The sequence below is a fragment of the Macadamia integrifolia genome, unplaced genomic scaffold (genome assembly GCF_013358625.1).
Source record: "Macadamia integrifolia cultivar HAES 741 unplaced genomic scaffold, SCU_Mint_v3 scaffold750, whole genome shotgun sequence".
In the NCBI taxonomy this organism is placed as follows: Eukaryota; Viridiplantae; Streptophyta; class Magnoliopsida; order Proteales; family Proteaceae; genus Macadamia; species Macadamia integrifolia.
In genome coordinates this window covers 119,425-132,036 of record NW_024870531.1, presented here as the reverse complement: position 1 = coordinate 132,036, position 12,612 = coordinate 119,425, and the positions used below count along the sequence as shown (strand labels likewise).

Sequence of the window (12,612 nt, the reverse complement as noted above, 5' to 3'; positions counted from 1 at the left end):
ATAAGCAAATTAGTGTGTTATATGACATAAGATTTCAAATTAAAGGTGGTACAAGATAATTTCCATTATTATTATTATGGTGCTTAAACCCCCAAAGAAGGGGGAGTACATTAGGCCACATTGGGAAAAAAGCGAGATACAAAGATCCAGAAGCAAATTGTGTTACTAGTTCCATTTGACCAAAGGTGATAGCTGCTCTTGCTGGTAAAGTCTATTGCTTGTCATAACACATATGTGGGATCAAGTGCTTCCTTCACTAATTCCCTTTTCCCACTACATGTTAGATTAGAAAAAGGTTTTTGATATTTTTCTATCCATTGGATTGATGAAACCCATCTCAACCGTATGATACATCATATGTAAGGAATATTTTTTTCCCCTTATTCTTTATGTGAATTTTTCTCTCAAATAAAAGTCTTCCAACACAATTTCAAAAGTATTACTTTTGAGTCAGGCTAGGGATGTAATCGGATCGGATACAAATCAAATTCAAATCAGATCTGATAGAATCTGGATTTTTCTTGACCGGATTCAATTGGATACCCTTAAATAGATACAGATGCAGATCGAATTTGGATTTTTGACTATGCGTTTACTCTATAACTTATGTAATCTAGACTTTCCTCCCCCCTAATGAATATATTTTGCTCTTAATTGATCTTTCTAAGTCATCTTAGCTCTTTTCTATTCTCTAGAACAACCTGTCTAAACTTCAAGAACCTTCAAAATCATTAATTGATTATCTAATAAGATCAGATAATTATTTTTCAGATATTTCATATTTGGATACCCTTTGACCGGATATAGATACCCCTAAACGAATTGGGTTACAGATTCAAATTCGGATTTCAGCTATCCTTTTACATACATGAGTTCAAACCTTGTCCTACGAGGTCGTCTTGCGTTCACACCTCCACAGGACCATAAGTGACAAACCCCACCTTCATCCCGACTAAAAGAAGTGATAAACTCTCGCTCACCCAATCCAGATCCTCTACCCACGTGGGATGCCTCCCCACATATGTAGTTACCAATGAAACAGAGTCCCCTTGGGTAGAGAATCCAAACAGTTCACCCCAACTAAAAGAAGACTTTCTTACTTTTTAGGTGGATCATGTATGAACATGTATGACCATGGATCAGTATTTCCTCGCTATAGCGAGAGCGACTTTCTTGCATTTTAGTTGGATCATGTATGACCATGGACCAGTAGCCTTGTGCACTGGGACTTGGTAGTGGGAATGATCATGTATGTGTATATGAATGCCAATATTACTAATGACTATATAAGTATTTCTCCTTCTTCAATCTTTGTCATCTCCTTCACCCTCCTTATTCTCCTTTTTTTTTTTTTTTTTCTAACTCTATCAAGTTTCTCTTTTGCATTGTCATGGGTAATTTAATCTTCCAACTGCTTATTTTCATCTTCACATATCGACAGTATAAAAATATTCTGCTTCATCTTCTCTTCTAATCCAGTTTTTTAGCCTTCCTTTTTATTTTTTAGGTTCTGGAAACATCAAGATCGTAATGAATGGTACTTAAGTCTCATGCATTCCTTCCTTTTGGTACAGTACTGAGCTTCTTGAATCCTTTCTTCATTTTTCTTAAGGTATGATAGCATGCCCTGCCTTTTCCGTATATATACGGAGCTTATTTTCCTGTACATTAAGTTTGTCATTGTTTCTCTGCTTCCTATTGGTGATTTTTGTAGGTGGATCTTATAACAGAGCTAAGAACAGTACAAGGATAGAAATATTAATAATTCTCAATGTTTTGCTTTTGTTTTCTCTTCTACTTCAAATGGAACTTACAGGTTTTGGCTGGTTTTAGTTTATACAGGTTTTTGTGAATAGTTGAAAGCTTATTCCAAGTTTTCTAGTAGACTTATCTAACGATTCGGTGGCATAAAGAACTTATCGTCAGTTTCAATGCTTTCGCTTTTTGGAGCTATGTAGCTTTAGTTTCTTGAGCTTATCTCTGAGTTTCAGGAAAATTTTGGGTTTTCAATTTATGGTTGATCTTTTCTGGTCAGTCACCCCATTTAGGAATAGTCTCAGGTGTTTGTTTGGAACGTACGATCTAAACATATTAATACCATGTTGATTTAAAATAAATAATATACGGTATAATTACAAAAAAAAAAAAAAAAAAAAAAGGATGCATATGGTATAATCGATCGAAACCCCCATTTGGTTTTCCTTTATTCTTTTTTCAGTGAATCGTTTTCTTTCCTTCACTCCCCAAATCCCAACGATGATAGCAGAGCCGCAGAGGTGTTCCTACCTGGTTCATTCTCCCTCCCTCCCCTTCCTCGTCAAGAAACTATTGGAGAAGAAAGAAAAGTTTGAATTTGATTCGTGCTCCCTCCTCATCAAGAAATTGTTGGAGATGAAAGAAAGGTTCTATATCTCTCTTTATCTTCAATGAGCTCCAAAACCCTACCCTCCCCTCCCTCAAGTTGTCTCTCTCGCTCTCTAGTCGTTTTGCATTAGCGGGTAAAATACCAAAGATTATCCATGTCTTCGAGGATTCGCATTTCGAATATGAAAGACTTTTATTGAAGTTGTTATTGTTAGTATATCCATGGATCTATTCCTAGAGATGGAAGAGGCAGGGGTTCGCACTAATGAGGATATTTATTGTAAATTGCTTGGGGTTCTTTGTAGAGTTGGGTAGGTGAAACTATGTAGGGTACTTCTTGAAGAGATGAGGAAGGTTGGATACAAAATACAGAGCTACTATGAATCTCATGAGGAGATTTGTAGAGGAAGACATCGTTTCTACCGTAAAAACCCAGAGTAGCTCTCGAACTTGTCAAGAAAATGCCACATTCTTTTTATGTTAATGGTGATGTTTTTTGCATCACTGATCCATGGTTGTGGGAAAATTGGATTGCTTAACAAAGCTGAGAACATATTTGTTGAATTTAAATCTTCTAAGGGTATTGAAAAGTGGGAATCAGTTTATTCATCTATGATTTGTGTACTCAATAGAGAAAATGAAAAGGCAGCTGCAAGATTGTTCGGAATGAATTAGAAAGCTTGATGGGTTCTGGAGTAAGTGAAGAAGCATTGTTGTCGAGGATGTCCCCGTATGGGGAACTAGGCCTAATCTATGATGTGGTACAAAAATTCAATTAGTAAAAAGAAAAATATAAACTCCGTCCCGCTTTGCTAATGATGCTGCTGCTGCCACTAGATTCGTCTATGTGGGGTCTAGACCACGTAATGTACACTGGTGCTCAGGGCATGCCAATGGGTACTCTAGCGACAATCTTGGCAACTCCACTGTTGATACCTTCTTCTCAGCCGGAGCTTCAGATAGGACATTGCTGGAAATGGTACAAGCACAACTCCCATTGGGTCAACAACACAATCACATATATCATAAATATGTTACATATCAGACAAATCAGCAAATATTATTAATCATTGTCTAAATTCACAAAGGCTGATCAACACTTGGATAGCTCCCCTACGTAATTGGACACATCAAAATCAATTCTATTGAATTACGACAACCATCGGATATATGGATACCATCACCAACATCTTTATATTAGCCCCATGAGTCTACAAAACTCTTGAATATATGGTTCATGCCATCCAATTGCCAAATCCATATTGTTAATTTGCAGAGCAACTCCTCCGTCCAAATCATTGTTCCACCAATTTGCTTGAATTTTTATTGAACATGACCACAGTCATAATTAGTTCAGCGTCAGGTCACATAGCTGCAGTTGTGGATTGTGTTTGATATCCAGTTTCTAAAGAGGTTAAAGAGAGAAAGAAAGGTAGCACTGCACAAAATTTTCTCAAAGAAAATTAATTTCACAAACTCCAAATTTATTAACAAGCAACCACCTTAAAATAAACAATGGAGTATTAGACATTCCACTCGATATAATTTTCTTTTACAATAAAAAACAAAAGACCAATTAAGCTGGTGATAAAGAGTAGAAGGAATTCATAAAAAATAAAATAAAATAAATAAAATAAAAGAAGAAGAAGAAGAAAGAATTTAAAGGAGAAGAATAATAAATATGAACCTCATAAAACAAGACCAGCCCATGGTGATCCTAAAACATTCCCAGGCCTTCCCTTCTACAATTACAAGTCACAAAACATCACAATTATGTAATAGTAACATGATCCCGAAAGGGTTGGACCCATAACCCATTTATTTGGATTCTTGTATCAGTAGTCCAAAGTACTTAGATGAGAAATTTAAAAATGCAGCTAACATCCACATCCTACATGATCTAATGAAAAATTAGATTGCCTTTCTGACGTGAAAAACTCTGATACACGGGTAGTCTTTTGGGGTAAAGAAAAGGAGGAAAAAAGAAAATACTATGATACAAAGGTCAGATCTGAACCTAGATATAGTGGATTGGCAGATCATTGTTTGTGTAGTTGACGTAGTTGGGATATTGCCATGTTGAGTAAAGTTCTATAATTGCCATTTCTCACTTGAACAATTCAGGGTGTTTTGATCCCTTTGGTGCTCAAGATTGGAAATAGCTATTTGGCTCTCATGCCAGGTTGCGTTGCAACCTTGCTAGATGTGAAACTAGCCATTGTTTCCATGTTGTTGAGAAAATCAATGGCACCACACTTTCCCACAACAGACACCCACATTGGACACAAACTTTGAAATTCATTATAACTACATGGTCAAAGCAATCAGTTTTTGTGCTGCATAGGCTAAAGCTAATAAAGATGATACAGGCAATCATCTAACCTCAATCCATATGGAAAGCTTTCTCCAAATCTTAAAAGGGAAAAAAAAAATCAAGGCCTATGATTGCATAGGCTAAAGCTAATAAAGATGATCCATATACTCATATGGATCCATACTCTAATGGTTAAAAGTAGGGAAAGGAAAATTAGATGAAAATTCTATGATTTGCATATATGCAAGATATCACCCTAACACTTATCATCAAATATCCTAAAGATCAATCAAAGCACAATCTAGAAGCCCGATCATGATGCGTAGAAATGTGTTTTAAATATAAAGCCATTCAAAATATGAGATATTATTAGTAAATTGGTAAGTGAATTGACTAAAGGGCCCAAACTACAAACTTTTTCTTAGGTACATCACACATATTTCCCAAACCCATTAAAAAATGGCTTAAATTCCATTGGTAAATGAAGTGGGAAAAAGAGTAAGAGGTTCAAAGACATGCAGAGATGTCTCTCCTCCCTCTCTTCTCAGAATTGCTTCCTAAAGAAAACAAGAGAAAATATTTTGGTTAACACCTCTCTCATGGATATGTACCCATATGCATATTCCAGATTATTTTGCTAAGCATTTGAACCAGGTAAAATCCTTCTTTATCCAAGCAAGGGAATAGTGCAACAAAAAAAGAGGAACTTTAGGGAAGGAAAATACTTGTGCAGATTTATCTTATGCCTATATTTTCTTGCTTGAACGATTCAAGCTATTCTGATAGACATGTGCCTAACATTTTTCTTTGTGTATAACTCTGAAGGATGGTATCATCCGTTATATTATAAATTCCTTTCACTTCTTAATTTTGTAGTCACTATGGCATTCAGAGCTATTCTGAGCTCTTGCCAATTTCCATCGTAAAGAGAATAATAAACTTATCAGAAAGATCCTTTTCCATGCCTTAACAAAGGGGAAATCCATTTGTTTCAAGAAACCCTATAAATTGCCGAAAAAAGAAGAATAGCATACCTTGGAAAACTCCTCTTTCAGTTGGAAAGGAGAGTCAATGTTTCTGTAAGTAACAGAGTCCCAGAACTGCAGAGAGGGAGAGAAAATGGCTCTACCCTAGTGTGTTGGAGAGGGAGAGTAGCCACTGCCCGCTAGGGTTTCTGGCAATGGGAAAAAAGTCAATTATAATTGAACTATTGAAGAAAATGAAAGGCACTGACCCTATCTCTCCTTTAGAGCCTATGAATCAAAGAACCATTGCAGAAATATATAAAAATGCAATGACAAACCTGACGTTGAAACCTCAGAGCTAGCTATGCCACTTCGGAATTTAGAGTTTCATCAGAGTATATCGTGCCTCAACAAAGATGATAATGAAGAACAAAAAGAGCCGACGATCGATCCTCGCCCCTTCCGTTCTTGTTGCTTTGGACGTGATGTTTATGAGACTCACCAATGGCCACGAAGACCTTACAGCTTTGCCATAACAAGGTTAGGAGTTACAATTGATGATCTTGGCAAGAACAAGCAGAGAAGGGAGAAAAACGGGGAAGAAGGGGATTGGAAAAACAGCGGGGAAGAAGGCTAGGACTCGCATCGATTTTTTATCGAATTTATCGAGTATGAAATATGATAAGTTTACCGACAAATCTCAGGGAACATTTTATGGGGAAATGAGACGTAAAATTTATCAAAGCCTTTTCCAGGAAATGAATGGGTCTTTGTAAAATTTTCCTTAAAACAAATTTTACCGGGTGCAAAACAAACAGTGGAAATTTTTATTTTACTATAAATTTTGTTTTTTGGAACATTTTACGTTGAAACAAACAGAGCCTCGGAAAAAATGTTAAAAATTTAACAATCACCGAACACGATACACTTGTTCAACCAAGATTGATTGACAATGTCGGAACCCTCGTCGCCATTTTTTAATTTTTTTAATGCAAATCTATATTGTCAATTAGAAGCATTGCTCAGTTCTAAGTTCTGATCTTTTTATTTTGTTGGGTTGAATATCGTAAATGGATTTGGATTTGATCCCTTACACGATACAATGGAAGCCTTTTATAATTAAACAAATGGGAAAATTCATGGTATCAAGGAACAAAGCCAAATTGGAAAATTCATAGTCCAAAGCATGTAGAGATTCGGATGGGATGATGTAAAATGGAATTCTTTTATTTTTTAGGGATTTCTTACGCAATCAGGTTTGAGATCTAAGAGAACAAAGCCTTTGCACAATGCAAATTAAAAATTGAGTTTGGATGAAATTGATGGAGGACAGGGAAGGTGGGGCAGGGTTGCAGGACAAGGGCAGAGGTAGGGTGAGGGAGGAAAGGGAGTGGTGCGGGGTTGAAGAGGAAGAAGAAGAAAGAGAAGTATGATAGAGAAAATGATAAGAAATAGGAGAGGCATGATAGCTAGGGGCACCGTGCCAGGCACTCATGCGAAGAAAGCAAGCTGAAAAATAGATGTGCACACTCGCACTCTGGGCTTTGAAGCTTGATCTATTTATTTCTGGCTCATATTCATAAGTTTGGGTTTTTATTTTAGAGGATTATATTATTCAAATGATGGATTTGTTGGATTTGCTATGAAACAACAAGTATCTTCCAAAAAGGAATTTGATAGCTGATGAAAAGGAGATGTAACTTAAGTATTCAGAAAGAGCAAGGGAGAGAGAGATGGAAAAGTTCAAAAGCAGGGAAGTATCAATAAAAAAAGTTTAAGGTAAGGGAGTTATAGTAAATATATGCTAAACGTAAAGGAATGATAGTAATTGTCCCAAATATATATTAAAAGAGAGAGATCCTTATGTCTATAATTTCTGTAGTGGGATTGATACAACTAGGGTACTTCACCAGAAAATGGACAAAAAAAAGAAGAAGAAAGCGGAAGAAAAAACAGAATTAATGCAGAAAAACAAAACTTTGTTATTAATGCCTTTTTACAAGTGGGTGGTCTGGTATTTATAAATCTCAGTCGATTCCCCCTTACCTAATCCAACTACACTCAGCAGTGTATCACCTCATTAACAGACTTTATTCCCTTTAAGCCCCTTCTAGATGACTGAGGAAAAAGTCATTTGTCCACGTAGGCTTCCCCCTAACCCTACTGGCCCTTCTCTTATGCACATGCTCTCCCATTATGTCATCACTCTGTTCTGTATCATCAGATCCAACCAATTCTTCCATTTGTTGCCTTACTGCCTCTTCTTCAAATTGACTGTGGCTGGTATATCATCACGCACCCCTTCAAAAAACACCTTGTCCTCAAGGTTGACACTTGGCAATAGCTCTCCCATTATGTCATCACTCTATTCTGTATCATCAGATCCAAACAATTCTTCCATCTGTTGCCTTACTGCCTCTTCTTCAAATTGACTGTGGCTGGTATATCATCATGCACCCCTTCAAAAAACACCTTGTCCTCAAGGTTGAGACTTGGCAATAGCTCCTTCATGTCTGATAAGGCTTCCCGAGAGGCATCTTCAACTGCCAGGCCATCCCATTGGACTAACACCTGAGGGATTATGGCTCCCTATTTATAAATGGTTCTGCTGTTTAGGATGGCCAAAGGAGAGATGAGAGGCTTGTTCTGGCAAGACAAAGCAGGTAATGGTAACATAGGTGCAAGGGGCATAGGGCTATGGTAAGGTTTGAGCAAGGAAATGTGAAAAACAGGTTGAATTTTGCTCGTGGGAGGCAAATCCAACTTGTAAGCAACTGAACTAATTTTATGGAGGATTTGGTAAGGTCCATAATATCATTTGCTAAGTTTGTTGTGAAGTCTTCCAGCCAGACATTGTTGCCTATGTGGGTGTAACTTGACAAAGACCCAACATGGGAAGTTTAACATCTCTTCTATGCTGATTCGCTTGAACTTGCATTCATAATTGAGCTTTGTAAAGGTTCTCCTTAAGCTGAGCCAGAAGTGCAGTTCGTGATCCTAATTCGTGATCAATGGCTTCCACATTACAACTGCTATCAATATAATCAGCCATGGTAGAAGGATCTCTGCCATTTAGGGCCTTGAATTGAGTCATACCAGCACCAGAGTGAAAAGATGTGTTATACCATAGTTCAGCCCATGGTAGAAGGGTAGTCCATCTCTTGGGATTGTCCTGAGTAAAAGATCTGAGATATTATTCCAGTGTTCTATTTAGAACCTCAGTTTGCCCATCAGTTTGAGGATGGTAGGCTAGACTCATTTTCAAAGTAGTCCCACTCAGATTGAATATGTGATGCCAAAATTTACTGGTGAATACTGGATATCTATCAGAGACAATGGATTTAGGTAATCCATGAAGCTTGATGATCATGTTTGTAAAAAGCTCTGCTACTGTTATAGTAGTGAAGTGTGTAGGTAAGCATCCAAAGTGCCCATACTTTGATAATCTGTCCACAACAACCAATATCACAGTAAATCCCTTCGATAATGGTAGACCTGTAACAAAATCCAAGGAAATATCATCCCATATGCTAGTATGGATAGGTAACAGCATAATGAATCCATTTGGTTTCGTAGTGTCGTATTTAGTTTTTTGGCAATGCAGGCACTGTTTAACATAAGTAGCCACATCCACTTGCATTGCAGGCCAAAAGAAGTTGACGCTAATCGTATGTAAGTCCTCCCCACACTCACGTGACCGCCTAAGATGGAATCATGAAATTCCTTCAAAATAATTTCTTTTAAGGTCGACTGAGAGCTCAAATTTGTACCTTCCCTTGAAAAAATAAAATGTTATTCACTACCTTATATTCAAAAGGGGAAAGAGAACCAGCTAGCCATTGGTTATGCAGAGTTCGTAACTCTGGATCTTGATCATTTTCCTGTTGAATCAACTCCACAATGTTAAAGAGAGGCGAGGACAAAACTAGAAGAGTACCATCCAAGTCAGTAGCATTTGAAACTAAGCTAGAATCAGAAGTAAATAGTGTCATTTGATCGGTTATTGGTAATCTGGAGAGGGCATCAGCAGTTACATTCTCCTTTCCGGGCTTGTAGACGATTGATTATGTGAATCCCAGTAGTTTGCTAAGAAATTGGTGTTGCTCAGGCATTTGAACTACCTGAGTTAAAAGATGCTTTAGGCTCTTGTGATATGTTCTAATGACAAACTTCCTGCCAACAAGTAGTGTCGCCATTTTTGGATTGCCTGAGTAAGGACATACAGTTCCCTAACATAAGTAGAAGCGTTTCTCATGTGATTGCACAACTTTAAATGTCTTCAAAAAATTGGGAAAGGCAAGTACTAGGGCTGAAGTCATGGCAAACTTAAAGTGCTTCAAAACTATGTTGGGTGGCTGATGTCCACTTGAATAAGTCCTTCTTGAGTAATTCAGTAAGTGGAGTAGCAATATTGGCATGTTGTTTGATGAATTTCCTGTAGTAGCCAGTAAGCCCCAAGAACCCTCTCAGTTGCTTCAGATTTTATGCTCGGGCCATTCAAGCATCACTGAAATTTTTACTGGATCAGGTTGCACTCCTTGCTTAGAAATGATGTGCCCTAAGTATTCAAGAGATGTCAGACAGAAGAAACATTTGCTAGCTTTGGCAAAGAATTGATTAGTGGATAAGCAAAGTAAAACCTCTCTGAAATAGGTCTACATGTCAAATTCAAAGAGTGGGACCCATTTCAATCAATTCTGGCTATTTTGTCCAATCGATAGGCTTGCCTATCATGCCTAGAACTCTCTAGCCAGTTGAGCTAGACTTGTCCTCCTTTAAGTCTGTTCAATCATGTATCATTACCAATCCTTATTAAAGGTAAAATATCTTCTTGATGTCCCACTTTTCTTGCTGATTCCTCCAACACTGTTTACAGAATGCACAAGTGCATGTTGGGTCATTCTTCCATTTCTATCATTCCACTGCTGCTAGCCAAAGTAGTGTTGGCTTCTCCAGCCTATTACTCTTTCCTGTTCATAGTTAATGTAAAGAGGTGAGATTTAGGGTGTTATAGAAGGAGAGGAGGCGATGGTATGTTGTGAGTAACATCTCACTAACACCAAATATATTGCTTCACTAATATATTTAGAAGAATTACATATACCTCCGTGAGGAAGAGAAAAGGGAAAAAATAAACATACATAATACGATAAATTACTAAACTACCCTTAGCGAAACATAATTAATATCTCTAACAAATTTCCCTTTAATTCATCATTTAATTAACCTTCAATTAACCTTAATTGACTGAAATATAGTAATCCCGGTCAAGTTCCACCTCCAAATAAGTCCAATAATGGGCTGCAGGGATGTACTTATATTGTCCTAATTTAAATAAAATTCATAATTGAACATAATAGGTTAGGTTGAATGGCTGAATTCATTTTCCCCAAGATTAGCCACTCAATTAGGGTCGGATTGCTAGGTATACAGTAGTAGTACTTAAATCCCAACACCAATCAAGCTTAACAATAGGTTTTAGGGAAGAATTTAGACCAATACTTCTCAATTTTTAAAATCTGAAAATTATAAAATTCTGCCTACACTTTTTCTGCAGAATTTTACCAATATACTACCTCAATTTAGTCCCAATTTGCATGAATTCCTCATGAACAGCAAAAGCCCTTTGTTTTAGGTTTGCAGTGATGGATTTACTTTAAATTACATCCTTGAACCCCTACTAAATTTAGGGATTCAGCTACAGAGACTGAATTCAGTCCATAGGAGCTGCAATCTCCTAAACCATTGAAACCCCTAACCTAACTAAATTCACCAACTATTCAGCCATTAAAGAGCAGTTTTCTTACCTTAATTCTGCAGATAAAGCAGTAGGTACAACAGCCAGATGCGCAACCTTCTTCCTTTCTTTCTTTTCTTCCTTCTCCTTTCCCTTTGCTGTTCACTGAATTGTGCAGTAAGAAAGTGAACAGTGGACAGTGGCTGGTTCTTTCTATTATAATTCAGCCCAAAAGGGTCCTACGGCCATTTAGCTGAATTACTTAAAACACTCCAAAATTACTTCTTAAAACTGCTTTTTAGAAACATAAAATTAAAACTAATTAAAATTAAATTCTCATTGATGGACCCCGCCAAATACTGACCTATTAGGTTGGATTTGGTCAGCATTAGGACCCCTACATAGTAAGTGCAAGGCTCAGGGATATAGGGATGTGGGCCCCACACAAGAAAAACAAAATTTCCTGCATTATGCCATTGGTTGGTAGCTGGGTAACCTGCTAGTTTGCCCATTTTAGCTCATTTGCTGTCCTAACATTTGGGTTCTTGAGTCCACCCAATGTAGGACTGATCCACTCCTATTTTGACCATTTTACACCTCTTCCCAACTAGAGGATTGCCAAACTTCTCTCTCTTCCTACTGTACAAATGGATCCACTACAACAAGGCAGCCTATCTTCCTATGCCAGCTAGGTCCTAGCACTGAGTTCAGCTGCTTCCAATTTCAGGGTGTTACAAATCAATACAATGAGAGGAGACTGAGGATAGCTTGCTTCTAATGTCAAAGAAAATGGAGCCCCCAATCTACTAAAAGGTTCTATAGCTAGAGGATCATTTTCTGAGATCTATTCATGCCATTTGGAAGTTGAAATTTCTTAGCTTGCCACTATTGATGGGGAACAATGAGTCAGAAAATTTACTGAAGAAGATTTGAGCACAATGAGGTAAGAAATGTGACTTGGCCCTAGTGAGATGGTTTTACTTTAGCATTTTACAATAAGTGCTGGAACATTGTGAGAGGTGTTATGATGGAAGCCTTGAAAGAATTCCATGATTGAGCTAGGTTAGGATTTTTGCTGAAGTACATTTCCATGATTGAGCTAAGTTAGGATGTTTGCTAATGTATATTATTTATTTCTTGTATGATGAAGTTGTAAGGGGTTGAAGATATATGACACTACAGTCGTATTAGTCTTTGATCTCTGGTTTATGCAAGATTAGCTCTAAATTGTT

General features: G+C 37.3%; 2 long non-coding RNA genes across 2 annotated transcripts; both read right to left on the bottom strand.

Annotated features, from left to right (window-relative positions):
• Positions 1 to 3,361: 3,361 nt before the first annotated feature.
• On the bottom strand, positions 3,362 to 6,378 carry LOC122069880. Its single transcript, XR_006137577.1, has 3 exons — positions 5,982 to 6,378; positions 5,713 to 5,852; positions 3,362 to 3,802 (listed from the first exon to the last, which is right to left on the bottom strand). It is a non-coding gene; the product is annotated as an uncharacterized LOC122069880 (long non-coding RNA).
• Positions 6,379 to 7,605: 1,227 nt separating this feature from the next.
• On the bottom strand, positions 7,606 to 11,588 carry LOC122069889. Its single transcript, XR_006137582.1, has 2 exons — positions 11,451 to 11,588; positions 7,606 to 10,613 (listed from the first exon to the last, which is right to left on the bottom strand). It is a non-coding gene; the product is annotated as an uncharacterized LOC122069889 (long non-coding RNA).
• Between the last annotated feature and the right edge of the window lie 1,024 nt (positions 11,589 to 12,612).